Source organism: Phyllostomus discolor, chromosome 8 (assembly GCF_004126475.2).
Source record: "Phyllostomus discolor isolate MPI-MPIP mPhyDis1 chromosome 8, mPhyDis1.pri.v3, whole genome shotgun sequence".
Classification (NCBI taxonomy): Eukaryota; Metazoa; Chordata; class Mammalia; order Chiroptera; family Phyllostomidae; genus Phyllostomus; species Phyllostomus discolor.
Window position 1 is genome coordinate 78,662,058 of NC_040910.2, and position 14,987 is coordinate 78,677,044.

Sequence of the window (14,987 nt, forward strand, 5' to 3'; positions counted from 1 at the left end):
TTAAACCTGTCCATTGGGGTCAAAAACTGTGGACTGAAGAATGGGTACCAATCCTGTTTTCCCTTGATAGAAAAGTTACCCAGCTAGAGACAAAACCAAGAATAAGCTCTTTCTATACATTGTCTCATTTAGTCCTTACAACAAACTTGTGCAGTCGGTACTACTACTAGTACCTCCATTTTATAGGTAAGGAGATCAGGGTTCAGAAAACTTGTGTCACTTGCCCAAGATCATCACCTAGTAAGTGCGTGGTGAACTAGAATTTGAACCCAGTTGTGACTGAATCCAAAGCACACTCTCTCTCCATCGTATTGTACTCCTGGCATCTCCAACTGAGGACAGCTTGATACCATATCTACATTTCCAGTGTGTGTAAGAGACACATGACCACATGTAACATCATTGTATTTGTTGTCACACATATATCTTTGTGAAAAGATAGCTTGTCAATGTGTGGGTGTGTGCTCTGACTGATAGGATATCTATCCAATGAGACCATCTTTTCAGTATTGTCACTCAGTGAAATATCAAGTCATGCTCAACTCCACATAACAAATACTTGTTGAATTTATACTACGTGTTAGGCTTAAGTAAAATACAGAAGAGGGCAAATGAAACTAAAGTTTATAGAGTTACACTGTACCAAGAACCTTATAAGCAAGTGCTTTACATTCGTTATCTCCTTGATCTTCCCAACAACCTTGAAAGAAGATGATTTCCATTACAGAGGAGGAAAGTTTGGAAAAGTTAAATAACTATATATCACATAGCTAGTAAATAGAGATCTATTGGAGTACAGGTTCAATCTGTATTTTAAGCCCCTGTTTTTTACATTACCTTCTAGTACCCTTCCTCAAACCCCTCTCCATACTAAGAACTCAAAATCTTATTAGAGAGATAAAATCTTCATCACAAAACATTTAAATAACAATGTAGAACAACCTATAAACAAATAATGCACTGATCCAGAGAGACTTCAGTTTGCTGAAGTGTGTGTGTGTCCATGCATGTGTGCATGCATGCATATTTAGAATCAGAAAGAGAAAACCTGTCTTTGGGTATTCTACCAGACTCTTACCAAAATCTTTCTTGGTCATGATGATTTATTTAATCAGAATTAGCTAGTGTGTATATATATATATATTTTTTTTTTTGCAGTAACATTATGATTACAAATGAAATCTCTATTTCCTCATGGAAGGCAAAAACCAATAAAGCTGAGTGTGTGAGATGGTAGTTGGTGAGAAGGACACATCTTAAAATTTCCAGTTTTGAAACTGGAAGCACATTCAGTGCATTCTGGGCCATTGCCAGTGTATCCATAGGTTTTTGTCTTCAGGTCCCAGGACCAACCAAGATAGGTTACAGTCTGGCTGCCAAACCTCACTCAGGTATGTCCACAGAAATTGCCCTAATATGTAAGGATGGCTTCACAGGTTGGAAAATAATGTTAATCATGAACAGAGTTGTTTCTTGAGATCTGTATTCCCATATAATTGGATCCATTTTTAAAATGTCAATCTTATTTTTTTAAAGATTTTATTTATTTATTTTTAGAGAGGGAAGGAAGGGAGATAGAGAGAGAGAGAGAGAGAAATGTCAATGTGCGGTTGCTGGGGGTTATGGCCTGCAACCCAGGCATGTACCCTGGCTGGGAATTGAACCTGGGACACTTTGGTTCCCAGCCCGCGCTCAATCCACTGAGCTATGCCAGCCAGGGCTTCAAATGTCAATCTTAAAAAAACAAAAAACCCTGCATGCGGAGGCAGTAGATTCTTCCATTTTAACCCACAGAAATAGGTAAATATTGGGCCAAGGTACCCTAAAGATGGTAGAATACAATTCAGTTCAAGAAAGTCCTGACCTGAAAACCTTTCAGTCTCAGGTGTCTATCAGGTAAGCATCTGTAGCAACCCATGAATAAGTTAAAGCAGCCGCACCAGAGTCTGAAAGACATCCGACCCTGAAGGTATCAAGAAGTGGATATGAAAGTAGCACAGCCATAGTTAAAAACATTGACTGTGGAGTCTCACCTCCATCAATTACTAGCGTGAGTGACTAAGTTACTTTGCCAGTTTCATAGCCAGGCTGAGTGTTCTTTCCTTATCTGTAAAATGGGGTTAATATTACCTCCCTCGGATGATTGTGTGAGGATTAAATAAGATAACATGTGAAGTGCCTAGCCCATGGAAAATGTTTTAAAGTGTTAGCTCTTATTTTGTATGTGTAAGGAGGTAGACATTCACCCCACTGCTCTGACACTACCCTCTGGCAGGCACGCCACGATCCAAGGGCCTCCTGATTGTCCAGGACATCTGCGAATGTGGGAAGGGTTGGGCAGCGTGTTTGTGGCCTGAGAGGATTTTGGAATGTATCTTTGGGACCAATGGGTGATTTTGTCATGCCCTTCTCTTTGGCTGACATCTGCCAGGATTTTAAAAAAAAAAAACAAAAACACACACCAAAAAAACCCTATACAAATTCCTACTAGAATTGTGCCACATAGGATGTGAAACAGAAACAGCTGGCAATCAAAACATAAAATAAGTTAATATTTCATTGGCCTGGAATTGTCTTTGGGCCTCCTTTTCACTAGGTAGTAATATTACGCTAATAAGTCTTTTGGTGAAAAGTGACAATCCAAATCAGATTAAATTATTTTTTAAAGGAAATGTATTAGACCTTGTAACTGAAAAGTCTTGTCATTTAGGAGTTAAAAGAATTTTGGTCCTGGCCAGGGTGGTTCAGTTGGTTGGAGCATTGTTCCACAGACTGAAGTGTCATGGGTTCAATTCCCAGTGAGGGCATATACCTAGGTTGTGGGTTTTACCCCTAGTCAAGGGACCTACAAGAAGGCAGCTGATGATGTCTCTCTCTCATTGATGTTTCTCTCACTCTCTCTCTCTCTTTCTCTCAGCAATGAAAAATAGTCTTCTAGCCAAGATTAAAAAATAAATGAAGAATTTTGTTGGGTGCTTGTCTCCGTCTGGCTCCTCTTTTTCTGTCTGTGTTGAGAATATTTATCCAAGAGGTCATAGATATGAAAGTTCCTGGCTACAATAGAACTTTTATATGTATGACACTTGGATATTTTTATCTATAGAATGGGTTTTGTTATAAGGTTGTCTGTTTGTACTGAGAGGTACAACTGAGGACCTAGGTTCTTCCCACTGCTGCTATCTGGTTTAATATATCCCAGCACTGACTGCTGCCATTGATACTGTCTGCACACAGGAAATGAATCAAGGAAATTTTTAAATATTGCATTTAACCAGATACTTCCTTTACTGATACATTGTATTATGAACACTAGTGACAGGAGTCCTTGTCCCAAAGTTCAGGTTTATACAACCACTTAAGTTTGCCTGCTCCATGACTTTTCCTACATAACCAGCTCTCTCCCACCTGCTGCCCAAAACCTCTGAGCAGAGGACAGAGGTCTACTGTAGTTATCAAATGGTACTATACAAATGGTTAACATGAAACTCATCCTTTATTTCTCCTCTTCATAAATATTCTCAACACAGAAATGTTACAGTGTTATAGACAGTAAAGGCATTTGGGATGTTATGAGGATGAGCAGATCAGAATTTGAGGCTTAGGGACTATAGACATGTTTCCATAGAACACACTGAGGTAAACGTCCACCTTAGTAGTTTATTTCGTGCAGCAGAGGGGAGGCTAGACTGGGGTGGAGGAGACAATGTGGAGTGGGAGGAATGGCCACAGAAATCCAAAATTACATCATCTCAGTTTAGAAACCCCGAAGGCAAAAGAAAGCTTCTCACTGTCATATAACAATATATAAAACCCAAAGGAACATCTCCTAGTGGCCCAGCTTGGGCTGTATTTCCTATGCCCTTCTGTGGACTCGTCGCTTCACCAGGGGTGAGACATTTTCTTTGCCCTAGCTGGAATTGTGTGTCCGCCCTTTGATAACAGGCTTAGAGCAACAGTCCCACAAGAACAACATAGAATGGTGGAGAGGAATTCCCCAAAGGAATGTAGGGTACTTTTTGCCAGAAGAAGGGGGAGAAATTCTGAACAGACAAAAACAACAGATGTTCACTACAAGTAGAATAGACTGCCGGTGAGGCCAAATAATATGGTTTTGTGAGGATGCTGCCCAGAGTAGAATATATTAGCACTTGCTGTGCTCAGGTAAAATCAAGCAACTACCACCTGACTACAATAGAAATTTAGTATCTGTGACCTCTTCTGATTTTCACCATAACTCTGAGAAATGGGCAGGGCATACTCCTTTCACAGAATACACTTTTAAGACTCAAGCAACATAGAGAAGCACAGCAGAAAACACATGGTTTGTGGCCAAGTGTAAATCTGGTGTGTGTGTCAGTTTGGGAAGCAGGTACTTTCCAGATATTCTTAGAACCTTAAACAATCCTGAGAAATTTCTGGCATGTACAGGAACCCAGAAAATGCTCATCATCCAGGCACATAGCGCCAGGGTGACAGCAACTTCCTGGAAACTGAGGCATGTGTGTGCATCTTTTCCTAGAGTTCTCTATCATACTAACCTTTGCAGTTGCTATTCTTCCATATGCTGTAGGCTAACAGATTTTATTCACTCATTCTCATTTCCATCTTCCACTCCTAATGCAATTTCTGTCACATGAACAACTGACAATGAATGTTTATGGGATACTCAAATTGATAAATAGCAAAAATTTATTGAATGTCAATTATGTGCATTTTGCTAGGCTCTGTGGATACAGAAATAAGATATCTTCCTATGCTCGAGGTCACAGCATAGTGGGAAAAGTCAACAAATAAACAGTTCTAAGTCATTTATTATTGCAAGTGGCAGAGAACCAGACCTTTTTCATCTTCCAAAACTGAAACTCTGTATCTATTTTAAAAAACCACTCCCCATACCACATCTGCCCCTTCCCAGCCCCTGGTAACCACTATTCCACTGCCTGTCTCTATAAATTTGACTCCCTAGGTACTCCACAGAAGCGGAATGGCAAAGTGTGCCCTTTTGTGACTGGCTTATTTCACTTACCATAGTGTCTTCAAGGTAGATCAAAGTTGTAGCATGTATCACAATTTCATTCATTTTTAAGGCTGAATAGTATTCCATTGCATGTATATGTCACTTTTTTTATCCATTCATGTATCAATGGACATTTGGGCTGCTTCCACCTTTTGGCTGTTGTGAACACTGCTGCTATGAACATGAGTGTGCAAATATCTGTCTGAGTTCCTGCTTTCAGTTTTTTGGGTGTACAGGGATTAAGCTTTTTAAGAACAAAAGCAACTCTGTTAACTATTTTTCTCTCTTTTTGAAAGACTATGTTAAATTTAAAACTCTCATGCTACTTCTGCCTTGGATGATTCCCACTCCATACAGGCACCCCTCAGTGCTGAAGACATACATGAATTAGGAGGTTTCCCCCAACACTTGGACCCAACAGTCTGCTTTAGAATTGGATAATGCACTGAGAACACTAGCTTTCTTCTCAGATCAGACTCTGAGTAACAGGAGGAACTTAGGATTGAGAAAATTTGGTTTCCTGGGAGGAAACATGCCAGCTGTGAGAAGCCCAGAGTTGTGAATTGTCAGATGGTGACTGCCCGTGAAACCTGTCAAGATTCCTGACAGCTCAGCTGAGAACCTAATTACCAGTTACAAGGAGAGACAGGAAAAACGTGTTGTCAGAGTGAGCCTGGTCAGAGAGAATGATGAGGTACAGTGTCCTGGCCCCGTCATCAGCCTCCTTCTTGTTTCAACTAGAGCAAAACACATTAGTATAATTGTCATTACACATGTTTATTATCTGGAACAAAGGAACCATGTCAAACCACAGCCCTGTGTCAGCTGAGTCTTTAGTAATCACTTAAATTGAATAGTGGCATTTGACCTGATTATACAAATACTTCCGGTATTTGCAGTGCCAAAAATGATACCAAGCCATACTTAACTTTTCTCCTGGAATATACATAAACTTCACCCAATGCTCCTTTCCTGGATTGAAAAGGAGCAGTGATCCTTTCTTCTGGTGAAGCCCAGAGAAGGATAATAATTTACCTAAAGACACACAGTCAATCAACAACCCAGCATCTTATCTTCCAAGGAAAATAAATTAGTATCAACCATACCGAGTAGCAACATAAAGAAACCAGCAACCTTCACCAAGAATACCTGAACGGGTGAAAAGCAACATTGGTATATTTGCATGCTAGTTTTTTCCCAAAGTCTGGGTCCTCTAGTCTTGCAAAACATTCACACGCACTTCCCACTCACCTTTCTTCAATTGCATCCCCAGCTCTGAGCACGGATGCTAACTTCCTCAATGGGGAAATTTTTTTTCAGATTCTTAAAAATCAGGAACTTGGCACTTAGAGCAATGGAACATGGGAGGAAAGGAAAAGAGCTAATATTTACTGGATACATCTATTATATGTTCCAGATACTATGTTTTACCTCTGTCTAGTTTATTCTGTAAGCCAACTGGCAAAGTAGATACAATCATATATATCTTCATATGCCATACATGGAGCTCAGAGAGGTTAGGTAAGTTGCCCAAGATGACACAGTTACTAAATGGCAGAGCAGATTTTTTATTATGTATTTGTTTATTCACTTTTTAGAACAGGACTTGGAAACCACTCCTTTCTGGCTCCAAAGCCTGTGTTCTTTGCAGTGCATTACACTACCTCAGTAGAAGAGAAGAAACTAAGGGACTCCCAAGAGATGACAGACAAAATCCACCACCCTGAGCTTCCATTGTTTTTATTTTCTCATACATGTATGGATTAGAATTGCCTGGTTACATAGAAGGATTTCGGCGAAATACTCCATCGGATTAAAAGATATGACAGAGAAGAGGGAACTAGGATGGAAATTTGGAGGAAGGAAGGAAAAAGATGTGAATAAAGAGAAAGAGGGGCCAGGAAGGGGATATGCCTGGAAAATGTAAGGGGTAACTAGAAGTTGTTCTCAGATGCTTTCCACCAAGACCCAAAGAACAGTGCAGAAGCTGATACTCCTTTTTTGCTCCACTCACCACTTATTTTCTCTTCTCCTGTAAAAGGATTAGCAGGACGGGCTCAGTGGGAAAAGAGGCCCTTTTGGGATCCTGTTACCAGCCATCTGTGTTCTGTTCTTTACTTTCGAACAAGACAGCTCCAAAACTCTGAACTGGAGAGGGAGTTGGAGCTGCATACAGATCAGCAGAGCTGTTGCTAACAGCTCTGACGCCTGCAGGATGACTCAACCCTCTGTGCCTGGCAGAGTCAGCTGTGGTCCCCTGGAGCCTCCTACTCTAGGGTGAAAATCAGAGCTGTGGCTAAGTGGCTTAGTGAAATGATCAAGATCTGTGATCTTAGGCTGGAAGGATGGGTGGGGCACCTTGAGTCTTCACTTAAGAGTTCTTGCTAATGATGGGGAGGGATTAAAGGTGACAGGGAGGAAAGCACAGTCCTTTATTCAAGTTAGCTGCTCTAAGAAAGGAATATACCCTCTGGAGGATGGCAGCCAGCAAAAGCCATATGGCTGTGTCACCAGGAGTTCAGCCCAGACACAAATCTCACTCACTTTCCTGGTAAATTTTACTCAGGTAGAGGCATCCCCTGCTATTCTGTCATTTTTCCAAGAAACCCTAAGAGTCTTTCTGTCTTTACATGGCACCATTAATACTAAAGAACATTCTCATGCTGAACAGTTGCTACCTTCAGACTTCTCCCCTGGTTATTCACTCAGATATCTGTGATATAGGCAATTACGAGTAAGCTACTTCTACAGTGTGCCAGGAGACATCTGGATTTACCCTACGCCATACATAAAGACCCTGATCTACCACAACCCCCTCCTCATAGCCCTAGGTTTCCTCACAGAGCTTTCCTTTCACTTGGCTTCTTATCACTCCCTAATAAATAGCCCCCAGAGTTTGGCTTCCTGTTGCCATGGCAACTCAAAAGAATCGGTTGAAGCTGCCAATAAAGGCATCTGCAAGAGCTCCCTAAACACAGACTCCTTTCAAAACAATAGTACAAAGTGGAATCACCACTCACTTTACCCATGTTTCCTGCCATACCACATACACACCCTCAATTGTCAGTTTTATGGAAAGACTTAGTCCTTAGAATACCTGAGAATGTGGCTATTTGCTCAGATGAAAGGTTTTCTAATACATTTTCTGAGGATTCTTTAGATGCTAGCCTAGAAATCTGACCAACTTACTAGGTATTAGCACCTCTAAGGGTCATGGAGTTTAAAAATATGTCTGTATGTGCCTCTACTTATACGAGCACTTCATTTTTCTATGCATGCAGGAAAAACCTGGGTATTTGGCATTTCAGAGCTAGAGCTGTTGGCTAGTTTCCTACAAAGGGTGAGGGGTTTCCTAACATCCTCGTATATGTGTGAAAGTGCTTTGTACCTTGTATAGGAGTGTTCAAGTATTCATATTGATTACTATTCCCTGTCTTCATTTCCCTTTGGTTCAAGGCCATGTTGCATTGGACCTAAGCTCATGGACTCTAGGCCAAACTTCCTGGTTTGAATCCCTTCTCCACTCTTCACTTCGCACTTTAGCCAGTGCTTCCTCTGTGCTTCATTTTCTGTACCTGTGAAATGAGGAAAATAATAATATTAACTTCAGAGGGCTTTCATAAGGATTAAATAAATTAAAATATGTAAAGCACTTAGAACAGTACCTAGTTTTATATATCAAGTACGCCTCTAGAAAAAGTATGCTGCTGAGAAACAGACAAGAAACCCTGTTCTCAAAAAGTTCACAGCCTGGTATTCACATAGCAGAGATAGAATAATTATAGGTAATGTGTCAAGTGCTTCTCTAAATGGAGAGAGAACAGAAGAGGGGCCAGAAATTCAGCTTTGAAAGATGCCTGGGTTTTCCCAAAATGGAGAAAGCTTTACCAGTCAGGCACTTTGGGTTGCAAAGGACAGCTCACCCCATTTAGCTCGACAATTTTATTTTGAAGCTACATGTCACAGAAACCCAGAAAAACTAACAGTCCAGCAGAGGCAGTGACAGCATTTTCAGTCTTTTCATCCCGGTGCTCAATCATTAGCATGACTTAGCTATTCTCCTCCTGGCAAGGCCTCTTGTACCATTACCAACTGTTTCCTTATACTTCGCTTTGCATTTTTTAAAAAATTACAGTTGACATTCAATATTCTATTAGTTTTAGATATACAACATAGCAGTTAGACACTCATATAACCCACAAAGCCTTCACTGGGTGTGGAGGTTCTCTACCTCATAGTTCCTAATTTCCTCACAGTTACAGCCTTGACCCCTCAGGACTCTGAGCTGATCTCATGGTTTTTCTTTCTATATCATTTTAGCTCTTCTTCTTGCCATTTATAGCCACATTCTCTCCGTTTCTAACTCAAATTTTGGAGAGTGAGAGGGGATCTGATTGACCTACTCCTTTCTTTGGTGACAGGTATGTTGTGAGTTGATGCCTGGGTTCTGGATTGTCCATCATTGCATCTGATGCCAACTCTGGTCGAGTCAGCAAAAGTGAAGGTACCTCTGCGACCTGTATGTGAACTGTGGCTGCCTAGACCTCCTCTTCTACGGAAGCTTTAGGTGGGGAAGTTTCCCTTGGAAAGGCAATATGAGTGTAGCAGTTACGATATTCTGTTTAGAACAGAAATAGGAAATAACATATACAAAGAGCATGGAGCCCTGACTGGTATGGCTCAGTGGGTTGGACGTCATCCTGTAAACCAAAAAGTCACTGGTTCTATTCCCAGTCAGGGCACAAGCCTGGGTTGCAGGCCAGGTCCCTGGTTGGGGGTATGCAAAAGACAACCAATTGATGTTTCTCTCTCACATCAAAGTTTCTCTCCTCCTCTTGCTCCCTCCCTTCCCTTCTCTCTGAAAATAAGTAAATAAAATCTTAAAAAGAAAGAAAAGAATGAGAAAAAGGAAGTGCAGTGAGTCCAGAGTTGATTCAACATACATATGTATATATGTATGTATTTTTTCTTTATTTTAATTTTATTTTTCCATCACAGTTTATATTCAATATTATTTATATTTGTTTCAGGTGTACAGCATGGCGGTTAGACAATCACATACTTTCTGAAGTAGTCTCCTCTATCTTTTTTCTCTTTTTTCCCCACCACAAATAGGGTTTTTTACTTGTCACCATTAAGTTTGAATTTTAAGCAGGTTCTTGGACTGGGGGTTCTTGTCCATCAGTTTGTTCTACAGTAGCATCTGTCTCACCCCCAGTAACTGTTGCAGAGCCGCTACCTTCACCGTGAAGCTCCATGAGTTTTCCCAGTTCAGACTTGGGCTTCTTCAGCATTTTGACTTTTCTAACAAAGACATCATGCTGTGGGTAAATAGAGTGGCAAGCCTTTTCTATGTCTTTTCCAGTGCAATTTGGAAACAATTTATTGACCACTTCTTTCAAGTCGCTTGTCTGCACCTCTCAGGTCATGATTTCTATCATCTTTTTTTCTGGATTTGGCAGACCTGTTGATGCAGAGCATAAGAGGCCTTCCAAATCCATCACTGCACTTTTTAGTGAAACCAGCACAAAGCAGGTGACGTGAATAACCCTCAGTAGTCTTGACATCATCATGAGCTTCAATCATGGTCTGCCATTTTTTGACCAAGGAGCACATTTGTCTCCATGGTATGATCCATGCCATGTATGTTAGTCAGGGTTTGCCCTGAATAGCTTAGTAATTAGCCTGAATTTTCTAAGTGCAACTTCATCATTCTGCAGATCAACTAGGTTCACTTCAAAAACATGACTCGTGAGACCATCAGATACGACTTTGGTTCCTTGAGTTCTTGTGACTAGCGTTTTTCCAATATTTTTTATATTGGACATAGCATGGATATTTTCATATCATGCCAGTCTTTCTTAGAAAATGGATCAACCACTTTATGCTTGCCTCCCTTTCTGCTGCCTTTCATAAGGTGCTTGTTCTTGCCAAAGGTCATGGCACTGCTCAGAGAGCCAAAAGGGCCCCCCAATACTTCAAGTACCCTCCTGGCACAGTACATAGGTATTATAGTATTATTGACTATATTCCCTAGGATGTACTTTTTATCCCCATGACTATTTTGTGACTACCAATTTGTAGTTCTTGGTCCCTTCACCTTTTTCACCCAGGTCCCTAGCCCCCCTCCCCTCTGGCAACCATCAGTCTGATCTCTGTATCTTTGAGTCTGTTTCTATTTTATTTGTTTATTTTGCTCTTTAGATCCCACATATATGTGAAATCATATGGTATGTAAACAGATGTTTTTTGAGGCATTGCTAAATGCCAGTCACTATGTCAGGAGAGGATAACCAATGTCATGATATTACATAGGCTGCTCTGGGTATCCACTGCAGAGTCACCTGAACTAGACATGGAGTGTCAAAAAAAGGCTTCTTAGAGGAGATAAACTCTACATTGGGACCAGAAAGGGGAATAGAATTAGTAAGGAGCAGGGCACATTCTAGGATCTGAAAATAACTTAATGAGGATGCCAGAAAATGAGAGGGAATAGCATGAGGCAAACAGGAGCTACATCGTTCAGGTCCTAATAATCATAGAGGTACCATTTATGTAACAGAGACCTGAACACTATGCTAAGCATGTTATACTAATTAACTTATTTAATCCTCCCAACAAACCTGTGAAGTAGGAATAATTATCATTCACATTTTTAGATGAGGGAACTAAGTGAGATTTCATAACTTTCTTATGATGATATAACTAGCAAGTGAGAAAACTGCTAAGTTATACTTTGTCTGTCATATTAAGGATGTTTTAAGGCACCAGGAAACCATTGAAGGGTTTTATGCACATTTGTATTTCAGAAACATCACTCTTGCTGTAGAGTATAAAACAGAAGCTAGGGAGCAAAGAGGGGACATAGGGAGACCCCTTGGGTTCCAATTGAAGACCAGGTGAGACATGGTAGTAAGGTAGACTAGGCATGACAGTGACATGAATATGTCATTTATTTATTACTTTGATCAATAAATATCTCATGAGCTCCTACTAAGAATGCTTGACACTAAGGATATACATACAGATGAACAAGGTCCCTGCTGTCAGAGTCCTTCCAAGAGGCAGAATATACAGGAATTAGGGGAGTTAAATGAGGAAGTGATGGGAAAGGGGAAGTCTGGGAGGATTTACTGGCTTGTGGTTCGCTCCAATACCCTTGCCCTTTCCACCTCACTACTTCTCCTAGGCTTGTACGTGCTCAGGTAGCAAGCAGAGGGAAGGAAGACCGAGGACAAATCGGAAAGAACTTTGTATGCCATTCTCATCAGCTTAGACTTTGTTCTGGAGTCTTTAGGGAGCCAGTGAAAATGTGTAAGCAAGGAAATGGCTTGACCAGATATACATACTCGCAAGGTCAAGACTTATCCCTCTAAAACTTAGAATTTCTTCAGGGCTGAATAGCCCATTTGAAAGGTTGAGAACACTCAAATCTTCTTTTCATACTCTACCCTCTAGTGGCAAGAGGAAAAACAGCGAGTTCCAACTCCACAGGTTTACAAGGCTTTGACTTGCTCTGAATGTTACAGCTCCTCGATTTCTCATTTAGTTCTGTTTTTCAGCCTTCAGTGGAGACCACCCATCTATTCTGAGATTCCCTCAGCTCCAAGGACGCAGCCATGTCTCTGACTGTAGAGAACCCGCTCCCGAGAACTCTCAGCAGCCTGGTTTGATTCTCCCACACGTTTCCTTGGCCCTCGCAACGCGGACCTCTCGCTGTGCTAGCTCTGCTGCCCTCAGGTGGGAATTTAGCGAAGTGCACGTTGCATTTCTTTTGGAACCACGTCCTCTCACAAAGTCAATTCTTTCTAAATTTGGTATCTTATTGAGCATCCTCTTCATTTACACCTGAATTATTAAAAAAAATAGTATATCCTCCTACTACTCGGTTCCAATATAAGGAAGCAACACGAAGGAGACAAAGCAATAGGTTCTCCTCTCAGTGAATTCAGCGTTGCCATCATACACTACCAGCAACAGACTTAGAAAATAGCTTTTCCAAGGCTTGAATACTGAGAGTAGGGCATATATTGGGTAGCCTTTTCAAGGACATCTCCTGCTTTCCTTGGAAAGAGATGTCCTCTTTCTCTCATGCCTTCATCCTTGTCCCTTTGCCCAAGAGTCCTTGTGCTTCTAAGATGGAGCTCTGATAATGTCCATAGTAATAAGAGTGTTTTATTAGTCTATGTAGCTTGGAAGTAAATACTGGAATCACTTCTCAAAATTCCAGGTTGATTTAAACACCCTCTGGCGGTGTTCCTTAGGCATCCTCACCAATGCTAAATGAACTTGGACCACAGTCTCCTCCACTCATTGACTCAGCACTTAGCGGCACAGACACCCTTTGAATTTCATCTCAGCTAACACGGCTCTTCTAACTGCTAAAAGGGTGATTTTGTTTTTCTGATTTAGCGCATACACACCACCCACAGACATTTATTCCAGAATTTTTTTTAAAGCTGGGTGTTCTAAGATTTCTGACCGACAGACCCCTCCCCCATTCAAAACCTCTATTCACTAAGGAATTTGTTGTGATGGAAATAGTAGTGCTGGCTGGAGTGGAGCAGCATGCCAGTGCTGCTGAGAGCAGAGTAGCCGTTGCCATGGGGGCAAGAGTGTTTGTATAGAACTGCCTATACAAGGTGGTAGGCATGAGGGCTGCTTAGATTCACAGGATTCGAGAACAGAGCCAGCCCCCTCATTTTGCGGATGAGGAAATTGAGGCCCAAAGACTTAGTTAAATGCCTTATTCAAAGTCCTAGGGCAAGTTAGAGACAGAGTTATGCTCTTTGCAATAAACACCCTTTTCACTAAAGTGTGAACGCTGGTTGATTGGATGTTACTCCAGCCATTTCCACTAATGCCACTAATTCCAGCACCACTAATTCCAGATTCAAGTGCTAGGAAATGTGGTACTGGCAACAATGGGTATGTGAATATCCTTGCATTTGTATGCATGCCTTTGTTTGCATCCAATTACATGTGCACACCTGTGGCTGGTTATGCTAACGAGGCATTTGTATGGCTCTTGATTACTGGAATTTCTTTAACCTCATTTTCCTCAGGAGCAAAATTCGGATAGGAGATAGTACCTATCTTAAAGGATTCAATGAGATAATCTTCTTAAAGTACTTAAGCACAGTAGCTGGCAAATAATAAGTGTTGGATGTGTTGTTTCTATTATGTTTTTCTGCAATGGAATGTGTCAGAGATTGCCTAGAAGGTACTAGCCTAAATGCCTTAATTTTTCATTTAATTTTCACAATAATCCTCTAAAGTAGGTTTTTCACATTCTATGTAGCACTGATAAGAAAACTAGGCCTAGAGAGCTTGAGTAATTTGCACAAGGCTAGGAAGTGCCTGAGCAAGAATCAAACAAAATCAGGTCTAATGTTAATGTCCTCGATCTTAATAATTAGGTTATACTGCCTCTGCTATAAAAAGGTAGAAAAATATCTAGTATCTTTGAGTTTGTTTGCTAGAACTCTCAATACAAATACATTAGATACATATGACACATGGAATGGGCTGGTTCATCCACATAAATGCATTTTAATTAAACCCATTGGCCCTAGCTGGTGTGGCTCAGTGGCTTGAGTGCCAGCCTGTGAAACAAAGATTTGCTGGTTTGATTCCCAGTCAGGGCACATGTCTGGGTTGTGGGCTGGATTCCCAGTTGGGGATGTGGGAGAGACAACCTATCAATGTATCTCCTGCACATCAATGTTTCTCTCCTGCACTTTCTCCCTCTTCCCTGTTCTCTGGGGATAAATAAATAAAATTCTTTAGAAAAATTAAACCCACTGAAACTATAAGCAAAGAGTTTGTTCTTTTTAAATTATGTTTTGATTATGCTATCACAGTTATCCTGATTTTTTCCCCTTTACCTTCCTCCACCAAGCACCTGTCACTCCCTCAGGCAACCCCCATGCCTTGTTCACGTCCATGGGCATGTATGCATATAAGTTCT

The 14,987-nt window shown here is 40.9% G+C and overlaps 1 pseudogene; it reads right to left on the reverse strand.

Moving 5' to 3' along the window:
* Nucleotides 1-10,208: 10,208 nt before the first annotated feature.
* On the reverse strand, nt 10,209-10,978 carry LOC114503791 (annotated as a pseudogene).
* Nucleotides 10,979-14,987: the final 4,009 nt, after the last annotated feature.